The 12,040-nt window shown below is 40.0% G+C and overlaps 1 protein-coding gene across 6 annotated transcripts in view; it reads right to left on the bottom strand.

Annotated features, from left to right (window-relative positions):
• Znf385b (zinc finger protein 385B) overlaps positions 1-12,040 on the bottom strand; it is a 407,065-nt gene that overhangs the window by 321,777 nt on the left and 73,248 nt on the right. For 2 of the 6 annotated variants that reach the window (XM_052723002.1, XM_052723000.1), the window contains exon 1: positions 295-464. The exons of the other annotated variants lie outside the window; for them this stretch is intronic. The gene's annotated coding sequence lies outside the window, so the exon portion shown is untranslated. Of the gene's footprint in view, positions 1-294; positions 465-12,040 lie in introns of those variants that run through there. 6 annotated transcript variants of the gene reach the window in all.

Below are 12,040 nucleotides of genomic sequence, written 5' to 3' on the forward strand. Positions count from 1 at the left end.
AAAGGTATTCTATAAGACCAAGTAAGTGCTATAATTCAAATATAGTCTAGCTTTGCTCAAAAGTTGCCAGTGAATTTGGTCTTGTCTTTCAAAGGGCCTAAAAGTTGAATGTGTTTATAAACAGATGTCTTTTCTGGAACCCTTGATCTTCAAAGTGGCCAAAGGCCATCAAATTTCAGATTTGATTCAGACAGCTTAACAACGGTAACAGTGAGAATGCAATTTCTTCTTAATGCCAGAATATCAGGTTCAACTGTGTATGTGTACAGTGTATAGAGCAAGGGCTGAAAATACCTTTTGAATTCTTGTTTGAAACAGGTCTCAGCCTGTAGCCCAGGCTGGCCTCAAACTTGCAATCTTCCTGAGTCAACTTTCTGAGTGATGGGATTAAAGGTATGCTGGCTTTCTTACATGTTTCATACATTCAGTGGATCAGCAGAAAGAAACATGGATGCTTCCTAGTACAAGCAGAACATGCTGCAATAAAAAATGTTGATTTTGAAAGCTGTTAAGTAAGGGACAATTAATGAAATGTTCAGTGAAATAGAGGAACAGACTGACACCTACACAGTCCTAGCTAAATAGATAGAGAAAATATACTTATTTTGAGATACAAATATCTAAAAATATTTAAATGATTTTAGGATAGAAATTAAATTGTACCATAATTATAATCTTTAGAGAATTATGTGATATGCCAGCTTTTATGATATTAAATAATCTTCAAGTACTACATTTAATTTTTATTTATTTAATTTCATCATACTATGAACTTTCCTAGAAAAAGAATACTATTTGGGAATTCTCATCTTTGTGGGATGAATCAAAGGCAAAAGACCAGTTTTGCTAACTCAAAGTGATTACCCTAAGGAGATAAGTAAATACACTTATACATAGACTATGATATGGTTTTTCATTTCTATATATCAAGAGTTGTATGAATGACAGATTAAAATTAATTCCTGCCAAACACTGGTTTCAATATTTGGCTTTTTATATTCAATTAAAACATACATTAGGTACCCCTCCAGCTATAAGATATGTTATAGACTGGGCTACATAGTCCTCTTCTTTGAATTTTTATTTTTTAATTAAAATATAATTATATGACTTGCCCTCTTCCCTTCCCTCCTTCTAGACCCTTCCATGTACCTGCCTTGATGCCTCTCAAATATATGGCCTCTTTTTCTTTAATTGCTGCTCTTACATATATAAGCACATAAATATATAAATGCAATCTCCTCAGTCCATTTAGTGTTACCTGTATGTATAAGACTGCAGGGCTGAGCACTTGGTATTGGATAAACAATTAGGAGGCTCATCCCTGGGAGACTATTTCTCCTGCTGTGAGTATTCCTTAGTTGCCTGCAGTTCTTTGTCTGAGGGTGGGACCCTGTGGGATTTCCTCTTCTCTGAACAAGTACACCACCAATGGATACACATAATCAATCCTCCCTGTGGCAAGGATGTCTAGATTCCGTCTGTGCTGTAACCTGCCTTCTAAATCTGTGCAACCTAGGACAGAGACAAAGCCCAGGAGAGGGAACTAAAAACGGCTGAACATGAGGACCTCAGCAAGAGCAGACATGGCAGCCCTGCTCCTGCCCTGGAGCACTCTAAGTTTCTGCATGAAGTGGGAATAAGCAATCTCACCGACAGGAACTTCCTAGACATGGAAGAGAGGACAGGAAAGTCAGCAGCTGGCTCCACATACGACAGCGGTGCTCATCAAAGAAGTAAGGGTTTGGGTTCTGGGGGCTTTCCTCTTGGCTCACTAGTCCACTCCTACTGTCTCTAGTTCTCTCTCTGACCATTGCACCACGGTGCAGTCCTTTGTCCTAGGACAAGAGCCTGAACTTAACGCTGTCTGAACTCAGATCTGCCCCCCAGTGCCTAGCGAATTTTTTTTCTTTGCTTCTCTTTATCTAATTTTGAGACACTATCTAAAAGCTTACTCAAGCTTTCCCTAACTCCCGGTTACTTTCCTCACTCTCTGAAGGCTCCCTTCCCCTTTGCCCCTGTAGCTGCTCGCAGACTCCACAGCTGAGTCTGCTTGTTTTCTTGAAGGAATAACTCTCCCTCTTCCTCTCCCCATCCCCTCTTCCTCTCCCCCATCCCCCTCTTCCTCTCCCCATCTCCTCTTCCTCTCCTTCATCCCCCTCTTCCTCTCCCCCATCCCCCTCTTCCTCTTCTCCATCCCCTCTTCCTCTCCCCCATCACCTCTTCCTCTCCTCCATCCCCTCTTCCTCTCCTCCATCCCCCTCTATCTCTCCTCCATCCTCCTCTTCCTCTCCTCTATCCCCTCTTCCTCTCCTCTACCCTCCTCTTCCTCTCCTCCATTCCCCTCTTCCTCTCCTCTACCCTCCTCTTCCCAGCAGCTTCTGAGATGTACAGCTTGCCTGCCCTGTTTTTCTCTCAAACTCAAATAAAGTTGTCCTTGGGCTATAAAAACATAAAAGCAGTAATGATTTCATTCAGGTCATTGCAAGGACTGGACTCACCCTTGACTGTGGGCAGCTTCCCCATTGGACCCTTTTTCTCAGTCGGGAACTTTTTTTTTAATACCCAACATCACCAAAGGCTGTTCTTCCTAACCCATCAAGAGGGCTTTGTGGGTAAAAGGAACATTTAGAAACACTTGAGCAGTTCTAATTTACGATAATTTGTTCACAAAGAAAACTGTTTTCTTGGGCAATATATTGGTGTGGCATTTGTAGTAAAAAAAAATAGCAAAAAAATTTATATAAGCTTGTTATTTGACAAGTAGGTCAAATCAGGACACCTTTGCCCAGAAAAAAATCGCTACAGTGCCAGGTTGCTAGATGTAAAATGGGACCGCCTGAGGTTAAATGCAGCGAAGGGTCACCTATGCTCACAACACACTCCTTTGTACCTGAGACCATTAAACAGTAGCTAAGCTGTTGAAAACAGGAAGTCCTGCTAGGCTGCTCATGTACACTTTCTCCACACTTACATGAAGAAACAAACCTTATCACATGATTTACTTGAGGGACTAATGACTACATTTTACAATTACTTTCTTGTCTCTTAGAATATACTTTACACACACACATACACACACACACACACACACACACACACACACATTTTGAATACAACTATAATTGAAATATTTTATTTCCCTCTCGGAAAACAAAACTGTTTTGAAAATTCTTTAACCTAGTCGTGTTTCATCTTTGAAATTACTATTCATTTTCTAATTACAAAACTGATGAGCTCATTCTCCATAATTAGTAGATTCAAAGTAACAATAACTAAAACCCAGGAGATTTGCTTCTTAAAAATTGACCTGATTCAAAGATGTATATGTAATTTCAAAGAACCAGGGACAGCCAAAGAAACTCTAAAGAAGGGTGAAGTTGAAGGACTTGAATCACCAGAGGTCACAGACTATCATGAGGCTACAGTAAGATATCCTGGTTTTAGCTGAAGGAGAAAAAAAATTGATCAGAACAAAGAAGTCAGTCTGCATACAGACCACAGGTATATGGTGGGTTGCCTGTGCATGTGTGAGCATGCGTCCTGAGGACAAAATTGATAATACAGTAGTGAAAGGATATTGTCTTAGTTAGGGTTTTCATTGCTGTGAAGAGACACCATGAATGACTGTGGCAACTCTTATAAAGGAAATATTTCACTGGGGTGGCTTGCTTACAGTTTCAGGGTTCAGTCCATTATCATCATGGCAGAGAGTATGACAGCATGCAGTGCTGTGGGGTGTTCTGTATGTTAAATGTGTTGCTCTGATTGGTTAATAAATAAAACACTGATTGGCCAGTAGCCAGGCAGGAAGTATAGGTGGGACAAGCAGAGAGGAGAATTCTGGGAAGTGGAAGGCTGAGTCAGAGACGCTGCCAGCTGCCACCATGACAAGCAAGATGTAAGGTACCCGTAAGCCACAAGCCATGTGGCAACTTATAGACTAATACACATGGGTTAATTTAAGATAGAAGAATTAGATAGCAAGAAGCCTGCCACAGCCATACAGTTTGTAAGCAATATAAGTCTCTGTGTGTTTACTCGGTTGAGTCTGAGCGGCTGTGAGACTGGCGGGTGAGAGAGGAAAACTCTAGCTACAATGCAGGCAGATATGGTGCTGGAGCTGACAGTTCTTACATCTTGATTCAGAGGCAACAGAAAATCGACTGCCTGTCACACTGAGGGAAGCTTGAGTCAAAGAGACCTCAAAGCCCACCCCCACAGTGACACACTTCCTCCAACAAGACTACACCTCCCAATACTGCCTCTCCCTTTGGGAGCCATTTTCTTTCAAACCACCACAGATAGTAATTCAATAAATGGATTGAGTTGATTGATACCTATATTGAACAAAAAGTACTTTGCTACTTACTGCACATCTCAGGCTTGTCCTTGCCTGGGAGGATGGTGAGGGGTGATGGTGGTAGGCTTAGGTGGGAAGGAGTAATGGCAGTAAGCATAGCGGAGGGTTGATGGTGGTGGGAATAGGTAGGAGGTGATGGTGGTGGGCATAGATGAGGGTGGATGGTGGTGGGCACAGGTGAGGGGTGGTGGTGGTGGTGGGCATAGGTAGGAGATGATGGTGGTGGGCACAGGTGAGGGTGGATGGTGGTGGGCATAGGTGAGGGTTGGTGGTGGTGGGCACAGGTGAGGGTTGGTGGTGGTGGGCATAGCTGAGGGTGGATGGTGGTGGGCATAGGTAGGAGGTGATGGTGGTGGGCATAGGTAGGAGGTGATGGTGGTGGGCATAGGTAGGAAGTGATGGTGGTGGGCATAGGTAGGAGGTGATGGTGGTGGGCATAGGTAGGAGGTGACGGTAAGAGGCATGGGTGAGGGGAGATGGTGGTTGGCAGGCATAGCTGAGGGATGGTGGTGGTAGGTACAGTTTGAGGTGAGTACAGCTTTCATGACTTCAGAGTAGGCAAAGACATAAAAGTACCATCCCAAGACAAAAGAAATACTAAACATGTTAAAGTCAAAATTATTTCTTCAACTAAAGCTATCACTAAGAAAAGGCAGGTTGGAAAAAGATATTTGCAATTCATATACATCCAGAGAAGGATTCCTACATGAAATCCCCAAAGTTTTAAAGACAGACAATCCACCAGAAAAATGAACCAAAACGCTGAACTCAAATGGCAAGTAAACATAGGGAAAGGTACCCCAATTCTTTAGGCATCACAGAAACACAAGTTAGCACTATGCTGTGATACCAGTTAAAACAAAAACAAACAGAAAACATGAAGTACTTAATGAGGAAATAGAAAACTCAAACCTGATGCTAGTTGAGCAAACTGCTACCAACCATTTAGGAAAACTGGCAATACCTACTAAAATGGAATATATGTACACTCGAAGATCAAGCAATTTCACCTGTAGGTATACAACCAACATATATGTGGTTATGTTCTTTCAGTGTACCTGTCCACTAAGATATGTACAAAATCACTATTTATAATAAACTTATACCAAAAAGTACCCAAATGTTCATTAAGAGTATATACAGTCCACTATTTTTAAACTATCAATATAAAAAGCATGAGTATGTATATTACGATATATTAATTCAATGTATTAATTCCACAAGAGAGTAACAAGTATCAAAAAGAATGAATGATTTCTAGCTACACACAACAATATGGCTGAATGTCAAGAATAACACCAGTTAGTTATTGCTGACCCTCCCAGTCTTTCCTTTATGTCTGCGTCCATCCACAGAAACACTGTATACCCAGGACCTCTAGTGACCAAACTGGGCTGGGACACAGCTAGGCAATTTTCACTATCCTTCCTGTCTCCCAGTCTGTTCTCTTAGTTCTGCAGCAGCCTACTTGCAGGAGCCCCTCCTCTCACTCCACCTATATTCCCTGAAAACTCCACCTCTTGATAAGCAGAAGCACTCTCCTACTAGGAACCCATAGTACCACACTTGCCTAAGATCCAGAGTGGGCCATACTAACCAAAGAATAAAACACCCACCCAAAAAAAGACACAACTGAATACCTACCCCAAGAAAAACCTCCTAACTACAGATTCTTAGTTCCCAGAACAAAAGCACAATCATTATCACCCAAGACAATATGCCTCCTCCAGAAGCTGATAACCCCACTGCAAGAGGCCCTGAGAAATTCACGTTACTTGAGGGAGGAGACACAGACTTCAAAATAGCAATTACGAATATGTTCAAGGACCTTAAAGAGGATATGAATAAATCCATTAATGAAGACCTTGAACACATAAACAGTTCAATAAAATAATAAGAATAGTTTAAGACATGAAAGTAAAAGCTAAAGAAAACCTAAACTGAAATGGAAAACTTAGGGTGTCAAATAACAACCTCATGGGTAAGCCTCATTAACAGAGTATAAGACATGAAAGAGATAATTTCAGGTTTTCTAAAAAATTTACTTTTGAAGACAAAGTAAAAGAAATGGATAGCTCAAAAGTAGAAAATGAGGGGGTTGAAGACATGGCTCACAGGTTAAGAGGCTCAGAGGCTGCTGTTTCTGAGGTCCTGAGTTCAATTCCCAGCACCCACATGGTGGCTCACAACCACCTGTAATGAGATCTGGCGCCCTCTTCTGGCCTGCAGAGGCACATTCAGGCAGAACACTGTATACATAATAAACAAAAGTAGAAAATAAGACTTTAATCTAAAAATAAATCAGGTGCAACACATCCAGTGGAACACTATAACAAAGAAAGACCAAATCTAAGAATAATAGGAATAGAGAAAGATGAAACCCAGGTCAAAGGCACAGAAGATATTTTCAACAAAATCACAGAAGAAAATTTTTCTAACCTATAGGAGGAGATGCCCATCAAGGTACAGTATGGTGATATTTTATTTGTACTGAAATGTGATTTTATTTATATGTTAATAAATAAAGTTGCCTGGGGGGTCAGAGCTAATAGTAAGCCATAGCGGAGCTGGGCGTTCATGGTGCATGCCTTTAATCCCAGCACTTGGTAGGCAGAGCTAGGTAGATCTCTGTGTGGTCAAGGATACAGCCAGCATTGGAGACACACGCCTTTAATCTCAATACCAACCATAAAAGACCTGGAGGTCTGTACAGAAAGGCAGTGACAAGGCGGTCATGTGGTTGGGTTTACAACCAATGAGAAGGCAGAACAGAAAGTCTATATAAAGACAAACACACAGGAAGTAGGTCTCTCTTGGCTGAAGAGGCTAGCTGCAGCAGACGGGTAAGGCTCTTAGCTCTGATCTCTTGGCTTTCTTCTTTGCATTGGTTCTGTGTTTCTTATTTAATAAGACGGTTGGTTACATCTACAGTACAGGAAGCATACAGAATATCAAATAAGCTAGACCATAAAAGAAATATCTATAATCAAATAATAATAATAATCAAAATACTAAATGTATGGGGAAAAAGAAAGAATATTAAAAGCTGCAAGAGATAAAGACCACATCACATATAAAGGCAGACCCATTAGAATTAACACTTGATTTCTCAAAGGAGATTCTGAAATATGGAAGGGCCTGGTCAGATGTTCTACAAACTCTGAGAAACCACAGATTCCAGTCCAGACCACTGTACCCAGCAAAACTATCATGATAGATGGAGAGATAAAAACATTACATGATAAAACCAAATTTAAGCACTATCTATCTACAAATCCAGCTCTACAAAGATGCTAGGAAAAAAACACAAGGAATAAATAATCTTAGACTAGCAAATCAAAAAGGTAGGGGGAGGGGCACACCATAACAATTAAATAACAAGAATCAAGAAACACTGCTCATTAGCAACTCTCAATATTAATGGTCTGGATTTCCCAAGGGGGAAAAAAAAGGACTAAAAGGCTGGATCAGAAAACAAGATCCATTTTCCTGCTGCATCCAAGAAATAAATCTCACCACCAAGTAAATGCATCATCACCTCAGTATCCTTACACCCATGAAGCAAGCAGGTGTAACTATTTTAATATCTCATAGCATAGACCTCAAACCAAAACTAATTGAGAGAGAGAGGGAAGAACACTACACATGCTTTAAAAAAAATTCACCAAGATGATATATTGCAATTCTGAACATATATACCAAACACAAGGGTACCCAAGCTCATTAAAAACAAACAAACATCAACCAAAAAACCCACTACTACACATTAAAACTTATTGACACTTGCATAATAGTGGGTGATTTCAATATCCCAGTCTCACCAATGGACTGTTTATCCAGATAAAAACAACAGAAAATGCTGGAGTTAAATGACGTGATACATTAAATGGACCTAGCAGACCTCAATGTTAACATTTTACCCAAACACTTTTCTTCTCAGAGCTCATGGAATATTCTCCAAATTTGAGCACATACGAGGACACAAAGCAATTCTCAACAGGTATAAGAAAATAGAAATAATATTCTGCATTCTATGTGACCACCATGCTAGACATCAACAACAGAAACAACAGAAAGTTTACAAACAGATGGAAACTGAACAATACTGAATTAAAAATGAAGCCAGGTGTGGAGGCGCACACCTTTAATACTAGCAACTGGGACACAGAGGCAGGTGGATCTCTGAGTTCGAGGTCAGCTTGGTCTACAAAGTGAGTTCCAGGACAGCTAGGACTGCTACACAGAGAAACCCTGTCTCTAAATACAAAAAAAAAAAAAAGAACAAGAAGAAAGAAAGGGGGAGGGAGGGAGGGAGGGAGGAAGAAAGGAAAAAGGAAGGAAAATGGATTAAGATAAAAATCAAGAAGGAAAAGTTAGAATTGAATTAAAATTAAAACACAACATACCTAAATCTATGGGACACGATGAAGGCTGTTCTAAGGAGCAAGTTCACAGCACTAGTAACTTAGGAAAACACCTGAAAGCTCTGGGACAACAAGAAGAATAACACCCAGAAGAGTAGGTGGCAAGAAATAATCATCTCAGGGCTGGAATCAATAAAATAGAAACAAATATAAAATCAAAACAACAACAAGAAAAACAATATAATCAATCAATGAAATGAAGAACTGGTTCTTTGGGGAAAATCAACAAGACTGACAAAACCTTAGCAAAACCGACTAAAAGATGGACAGAGGAGATCCAAATGGATAAAATCAGAGATGAAGAGGGCATTACAATAGATACCAAAGAAATTAAGAAAATCACAAGGACATACATTAAAAATCTGTACTCCACCAAACTGGTAAATCTACAAGAAATGCATAAATTTGTATCTGTGTGTGTTAAATATATATATATATATATATATATATATGTTAAATATATAGATCAAGTAAGCAATTTAAGCAAAGCCATAACCCCTAATGAAATAGAAACAGCAGTTAAAAGTCTCTCCAGCAAAAATGAGTAAATAAATGCCCAGGGCAAGATGGATTCAAAGCAGAATTCTATCAGCTCTTCAAAGAATTAACAGCAATACTCCTCAAATTATTCCACAAAATAGAAATTAAAGGAACATTTCCTAATTATTTTTAAAAAGCCACTATTACCCTGATGCCTAAGCCACACAAAACCCCATGAAAATCTCCCCAAATCACGGTATATTACCAAGGCTATTGGTTGCTCGCCTCAACCTGATGGTAAGGCCCTATTGTTAGAAACCTATGCTACAGAGGAGCTGAGCGGGTGCCTAACTAGAAGCTTTACACCAACTGATTAGCATTTGGGGTACTGGAAAGTACTTTCTCCATGGAGGAGAAAGATAACAGTGACCTGCCTGACACACACACACTGGTGTAATAGTGGCACAAATATTATGGGAGTAACCAACCACTTTTTGACGGGACTTAAGGGCTCACTCCGTGAGATAGAACCCATCATACCTGACACTGCTAAACAGGCCAAGAACCTGAGACTCGTGGTCCTGGGGGGAAACCCTGCTCCTACTATTCTGCTAAAGGAATGTGGCAATAAAATAAGGTGATGGATGACTCCAAGGAAACAGTATCTTACAGACACAACAGGACAGATGCACATATGCACTGCAGCAGCATGCACAAAACCTGCATGGGTTCAAGCTGAACGGGGTCCCAGCACCGAGAGGGGGAAGTGGACACAAGGTCCCACCCTAAACAAGAAGCAATGTACAACTGACACAGGCTGAAAAACGGGAAGCCAGTCTTCTTGAATAGTCTCATGGGGGATTATCAAGCAAAAGTTAGGGCAGGCCCCATGCCCATGAGTAGCTGACCAACACAAAACAAATCCTGTGGTATTTTTGTGGACTTTTTGTTTCATTTTGCTTGCGGGGGAGGGGGCGGCATTATTTTGTCTCCGGGTATTTTGCTTATTTATTTTGATTTTCAGTTTTGTCTTTTTGCAGGGTCTTTTGTGCCTCTTAACTTTTTGTTTGGTTTTGGTTTTGTTTCTTGTTTGTTTGAAAGAGATAGAGAAAAAAGAGCATAAAATTGGGTGAGTAGGGAGGTGGAGCAGATCTGGGAGGAACTGGGAAAGGGAAAAATATGATCACAATATATTATATGAAAAATGTAATTTAAAAAGAGTAACACCAGGTAGATCAAAGGTTACAGACTGTACCGTTGATCTATTTACATAAAATAGCAGAACATGAGAAACTAGTCAACGCCCTTAGGGGTCAGGGGGGTCATGGTCTTGAATGGTGGTAAAGGGTGAAGGGTGATGGCAGTTGGCATGGACTTGAGGTGAGCACAGAATACACTGATAACTCTGTGGAGTGAGCTGAGTGCTGCTGACACAGGTGTATTCAGGTAGAGTTTTATTGACATTTATAATAAGCATACTTTTCTGTGTATATATAATTCATCCATAATTTTTTTTGTTTGCTTCAGTACTAAGAATTAAACCCAGGCCCTTATGCATACCAAGCAAACACTCTACCACTGATCAATATCTCCAGCCCCTATAATTTTTTTTAAGTTATAATCAACATAGAAAATTTGGGAAATGTCATTTTTCAAAACTCCCTTAAGCCTACCATGAGGGACACTTTTTTTTTTTTAGAATATGTACTTCCAGGTTTATTCCTAGGATGATGATTTATTTATAAAATTATTTTTATTAAAAAATTTTCATACAATATATTTTGATCATATTCTTTCCCCTTTCCCAGCTCCTCTAAGATTCTCCCCACCTCCCTACTTACCCAACTTCATGTTTTCTCTCTCTCAGAAAAAAAAAATCCAAAAAACAAAAATCAACAAGACCAAAAAATACTCAAACAACATGCAACAGAAAGCATATACACACACACAACAGCAGTGTTTATTTGGGTTGGCTAACTACTCCTGGGCATGGGGTCTCCCTGAAGTGTGGTTTATATACCCAATGTCACTCCATTGGAGAAAATTGATTTTCCCTTTCCCAGCAAACATCAATTGCAAATATCTTCTTAGTTAGGGGACTTGAACCTTTGCTAGGCAAGGGCTCCACCACTGAGCCACATTTCCAGCTCCACCCCGCACCCACCCCTGTTGACTCCTTCAAACATTCCTAGGAAAAAGTACTTGGGCGACTTGTCTGTCTGTACATATGTATGCTTATTCCCTCAAGGCAAATTTTTGTAAGTGGAATTCCTAGGTTCATTTTGATACTTGTTGCCAGTTTGAGCTCCAGATAAGCTGTGCTGACTTGAATGGCTATCAGCGGTGACCACTGTCACAGCTCCAAGAAAACTGCTCAAAGGACTCAGTCAGCCTGCCAGGAAATGTGGTTTCCCATTCATCTTATCTATCTGCTAGCATAACTGCATAGAGTTTCCTATACACCTTGACCTCGAATGATCCTTGCTGGGCTTGCCTTCTCTTTTTTTCCAATGGCGCTTGTCTCCCTTAATGTTTTTAGGGTGTGTGTGTGTGTGTGTGTGTGTGTGTGTGTGTGTGTGTGTGCGTGTATGTGTATCTATATATATTTATTTAGTATATATAATTTCAGATCTCTGTTTTTAGCTTAAAAAAGAGAAAAAAAAAGAAAATCTGTCCTCTGTGCTGAAGAAATTCTTTATTCCTAATTACAATTTTATAATAGTCATTATAGTTTTAAACATGATATATATATATTAGACAATATATAGAAATG

The sequence above is a fragment of the Peromyscus californicus genome, unplaced genomic scaffold, assembly GCF_007827085.1.
Source record: "Peromyscus californicus insignis strain IS unplaced genomic scaffold, ASM782708v3 Scaffold_7__1_contigs__length_154581171, whole genome shotgun sequence".
Classification (NCBI taxonomy): Eukaryota; Metazoa; Chordata; class Mammalia; order Rodentia; family Cricetidae; genus Peromyscus; species Peromyscus californicus.